Source organism: Mandrillus leucophaeus, unplaced genomic scaffold (genome assembly GCF_000951045.1).
Source record: "Mandrillus leucophaeus isolate KB7577 unplaced genomic scaffold, Mleu.le_1.0 Scaffold78, whole genome shotgun sequence".
Classification (NCBI taxonomy): Eukaryota; Metazoa; Chordata; class Mammalia; order Primates; family Cercopithecidae; genus Mandrillus; species Mandrillus leucophaeus.
The window spans coordinates 136,736-141,845 of NW_012108474.1; positions in this window are offsets into that span (position 1 = coordinate 136,736).

Below are 5,110 nucleotides of genomic sequence, written 5' to 3' on the forward strand. Positions count from 1 at the left end.
AAAAAAAAAAAAAAAAAAAAGTAATTAGAATGAGACTTTTGTTTTTATTTTCTGTTCTCTGTGACTCAGTAAACTTCTTAGAGAAAGAACCAAAAAAAGATTATTGAAATGGGCCGGGGGTGGTGGCTCACGCCTGTAATTCCAGCACTTTGGGAGGCCAAGGTGGACAGATTACCTGAGGTCAGGAGTTCAAGACTAACCTGACTAACACGGTGAAACCCTGTCTCTACTAAAAATGCAAAAATCAGCCACACTTGGTGGCACATGCCTGTAATCCCAGCTACTTGGGAGGCTGAGGCAGGAGAATTGCTTGAGCCTAGGAGACAGAGGTTGCAGTGAGCCGAGATAGTGCCACTGAACTCCAGCTTGGCCAACAGAGTGAGATTCTGCCTCAAAAAAAAAAAAATTATTGAAATGTACACATTCAGTGAGTGATTTTTATTTCAATAAAACTGTTAAATAAAATTACAAGAATATAGAAACTCTCGAATACTACTCATCCAGAATCTCCAGCTGTTAATATTCTACCACGTTGGCCTGGTCTCTCTCTTGCCCCCAGTTGCTCTTTCTCTCGGAGCCCTTGGAGAGGGGGATGCCAATATCAGAACTCTAAATATCCTCCGCATACTGTGTATTTCTTAAAATCAACAAGGACAGTAGCCTGCACAGACAGAGAACAACCACCAAAATCAGGTTAATACTGATCCAAATCCATTTATCAACATATGCACCAACAAGTTCAAGACCCTTTTAAAAGCAATGATACCAGCCATTTACTCCATCCCCAAAGGACTGAGGGGCCTGCGAATTTAACCACGTCAATGCAGTCTTTTTGACGTTATTAACTGAAGAAAATAGATGTTCTTTACAATATTTATTTATTTATTTATTTTTATTTTTTGAGACGGAATCTCCCTCTGTCACTCAGGCTGGAGTGCAGTGGCATAATCTTGGTTCACTGCAACCTCTGCCTCCTGGGTTCAAGAGGTTCTCCTGCCTCAGCCTCCTGAGTACCTGGGATTACAGGCGCACCACAACGCCCTGCTAATTTTTGTATTTTTAGTAGAGACGGGGTTTCGCCATGTTGGCCAGGCTGGTCTCCAACTCCTGACATGGTAGCAGGCGCCTGTAATCCCAGCTACTTGGGAGGCTGAGGCAGGAGAATCACTTGAACCCAGGAGGTGGTGGTTGCAGTGAGTCAAGATCACGTCACTGCACTCCAGCCTGGGAGACAGAGCACAACTCTGTGAAAAAAAAAAAAAAAAATTCCTCAAGCTCCCCTTGAGCTTACATTCTAGTGAACTATAAACAGGAACATTTTTTTTTTCCTGTGGAAAAAGAAAAGTAGAGCAAGTAGGGACCTAGACAGAGGAGGGGAGGATTGTGATTTTAAATGGGTTGGCCACTGCAGGTCTATTAACTTGGTGACATTTGAGGGAGTAGCAGTATTAGGGAAGGGGCTTCAGGGGAGTGGCCAGCAGCTAGGGATAGAGGGAGGGAGGACAGGAGGCCTTGTCTGTCTTTTCCTCCATCTGTAAGTTTCAGGGGTGAGTGGGGGAGTGTCGAGGGTGCTGTGCTCTCCGGCCTGAGCCTCAGGAAGGAAGGGCAGTAGTCAGGGAGGCCAGGGAAGGGCAGTGGAGTAGGTTTTGTGGGGAATTTCAGGGCTCTATTTTAGAGATGATTTGCTGGAGACACACAGATGAGGACATCAAATACTGCCCTGGATCTAGGGGCCTGAGTCCAGAAGAGAGGTCTGTACGGGCACATCCATCAGTGGGAGCACCAGGACACAGACGGAGGCTAATGTAAGACAGGATGGGTGCTGAGCTTCCACACCCACATTATTAGAAAATAACAGCACAGGCATGAGGTGGAGGCAGGACACAAGACTATCCAGAAGGAGAAAGAAAGGTGAAAAGCTGTTGGTGCAAGGAATCTCCTGGTGGTGCCAATGGCTTGGGCACAGGCTGTGGCCCAGGACGGCTTGTGGGGCACAGGCTGCGAGAGGTGCCGGGACAACTTGCGGCTACAGGGAGAAGAGACTTAGTGCTGTGGGCCTGGCTTGGGGCTGGGGGAACAGCCTTTATCTCCTGCCCCCAGGATCTCCCGGCCCCTCTTGCCCAGGCCCCTGCAGCCCACTGCCCTGACTTCTGAGGGCCGAAGGCGCCCCTGCTTGGGAAGAGGTGACTCAGGGGAGTCCACCCGACCCAGTTCTAACCCAGGCTGATTTACGGTTGCTAACATCCTAGTACATGCATCCCTCTGCCCCACGCACCCAACCCCAAGGCCTGGTACACTGCAGGCCCCAAGGTCCTGTGAGTCCTTTCCATGCCCTCCTCACTGGCACCCCCGCCCGCCGACTCTGCCTGGAGACTCCCTCCAGGGAAGGGTTTTCAAAACAAAGGGTGTTAGTCTCCTATGGGATCCCCTCACCTCTGCAGCATGGGGTCTGAAAGCTGCCCCCATGGTGTGTAGTGCTAAACTTCCAACTTACTCCAGGCCAGCCGTGACAGCGCCCAGGGCAGGAAGGGCACCCACAGTGAGCCTCAAACAGCTAATTTTGCAACTATAAGCCCATATAATTGTTTTGAAAAGTAATTCGTTTAAAAAAGCTAAAAAAACGAATACTCTTGAGTCTCCTTCTAGTAATTCCCCTTCTAGAGGTCTATCATGAGGAAAAGATCCAAAGCACTGATATTCTTCATGGAGTTGTTTATAATAGAAAAAAAACTAGAGCTTGTTCACAAAGGGGAGCCCTGCCGGCTGAAGATGTAACCCCCTGATTCGCATGGGAGCTGCATCGCACCCGTCAGCGGGGATGGGGGCACGCTTGCTGACGCAGCAAGTGAAAAGAATCAGTGCGTGAAGACGTATGTTCTCTCTTTCTATTGCTTTTTTTTTTTTTTTCTTTTTTTTGAGGCAGAACCTCACTCTGTCACCCAGCCTGGAGTGCAGTGGTGCAACCTCATCGCAACCAGGAGCCACCACGTGCAGCCCCATGGCAAGCCACCACGCCCAGCCTTTTTCCCCCTGTTTTAAAAAATCCTCTATTTAAAAAAGATGTGCTTGGGTCGGGCGTGGTGGTTCATGCTTATAATCCCAGCACTTTCGGAGGCCAAGACAGGCAGACCACCTGAGGTCAAGAATTCGAGACCAGCCTGGCCAACATGGTGAAACTCTATCTCTACTAAAAATACAAAAATTAGCCGGGCGTGGTGGTGCATGCCTGTAATCCCAGATACTCTGGAGACAGAAGCAGGAGAATCACTTGAACCCAGGAGGCAGAGGTTGCAGTGAGTAAAAATTGTGCCAATGCACTCAAGTCTGGAAGACAGAGTGAGACTCTGTCTCAAAAACAAACAAAAGAATTTTTTATATCTACCTATAATTTATATAAATTTAAAATACATGCATAAAATCACACCTTTTGCAAGCACACGTACTAACTAAAAGGAATATATTCAGCACGTCGAAATGGCCGTCTAATGGAGGAGGGAGTAGTTAATAAACAGAGAGGATAAAAAGAAATAAATCAATAGAGCTGGAGGAGGGTCTCCTCCAGGCTGCAGTGAGAACGTAGTGAGCAGAACTCTAGGCCCGTATGACCTCACCTTCTGTGAAGAGCCCGGCCTCCCAAGCCACTTTCCTGCCTAGATGCCCGGCTCAGAGTGTCCCCCACAAGGCTACTGGGGGAGAACCCCACACCAAGCCTCATTCAGGTGAGGGGGCTGCACAGCAGAGGTTGGAGAGGTCTGTCCCTTCCCGCTCTGTGACACTGGGTCCCACTTTCTCTCTAGGGAGTCTCGGTTTCCCCATTTGCAAACTGGAACTCATAAGGTGGGCCAGAGAAGTTTCAGTGAAGTGAGGAATAGCTTGTGCCTCTGCCAGGGCCCATGTGCTCCAGGTCACCCTGCGATCACAGGGACAGGGAGGTCAAGGACAGTCACTCCTGAGGCCAGTCTGGGCTGAACTGACCACGTGGACTCGCATGCCCAGATCGGGACCCCAATTTCCCAGAACCTGGGGCTCCAGCTGTGGCTCAGGGGTGGGCAGAAGGGGAGACAGAAGTGATAGCTTCCCCAGTCCCCAGTTGCACCAGGCCCTGAGGGCCCCTTTGTCACTGAATCTGATAAGAAACCCCACCCCGACAGCCCCCTCCCCTCACCTGACCAATGGCCACAGGCTGGCTGGGCCCAGCTCCCTGGATATAAGGAGACCCTGGGGGCTGAGCACTACCAAGGCCAGTCCTGAGCAGGCCCAACTCCAGTGCAGCCGCCCACCCTGCCGCCATGTCTCTGACCAAGACTGAGAGGACCCTCATTGTGTCCATGTGGGCCAAGATCTCCACGCAGGCCGACACCATCGGCACCGAGACTCTGGAGAGGTGAGTGTCAGGCAGGACTGCCAGAGGGACTGGGTGGGAGACCAGGTATGTGAGTGGGGACTGTGGGGAGGGGAGAGTGGGGAGGGGACAGTGAGGAGGGGACGGTAGGGAGGGGACAGTGAGGAGGGAACGGCAAGGAGGGGACAGTGGGGACGGGACCATGGGGAGGGAACAGTGGAGAGGGGACTGTGGGGAGAGAACAGTGAGGAGGGGACAGTGGGGAGGGGACAGTGGGGACAGATAGCCTTCCCTCTCAGTGAGGAGGGCAGGGTAAGGAGGGTACGATTAGGAGTTGCACAGGTATCTGGGCTCACTGAGACCTGAGCAGGCACAGGCCCAGGTTCTGACAAGCAGAGGGTGAAAAATTTTGCTCTAGACCTGAAGGGGCTTACAGGGCAGCCAGGGCACTACAGCCTCTAAAGTCTCAGCATCTGATCCCAGCATCTGGGATCAGGCCACTGTCCCAGTATCAAAGTCCCAGCATCTGATCCCCTGGCAGGGGCCAGGGAGCTTTTCCTTCCCTGGAACGCTGCTGGGAGGTCATGAGCCTGCAGAAGGGGTGGCGGGCAACCCAGTCTGGGGCTGGGAGGGAGGTCCTGTGGCCACAGGAGACGGTGGAGGGGCTGGGGGCACCAGGCGTGCTGCAGGTGGAGTGCGGGGACTTGGGGATCAGGCTGCACAGAACCCGTTGGAAGCAGGGCGATGAGCCGGGAGCTGCAGAGGCCT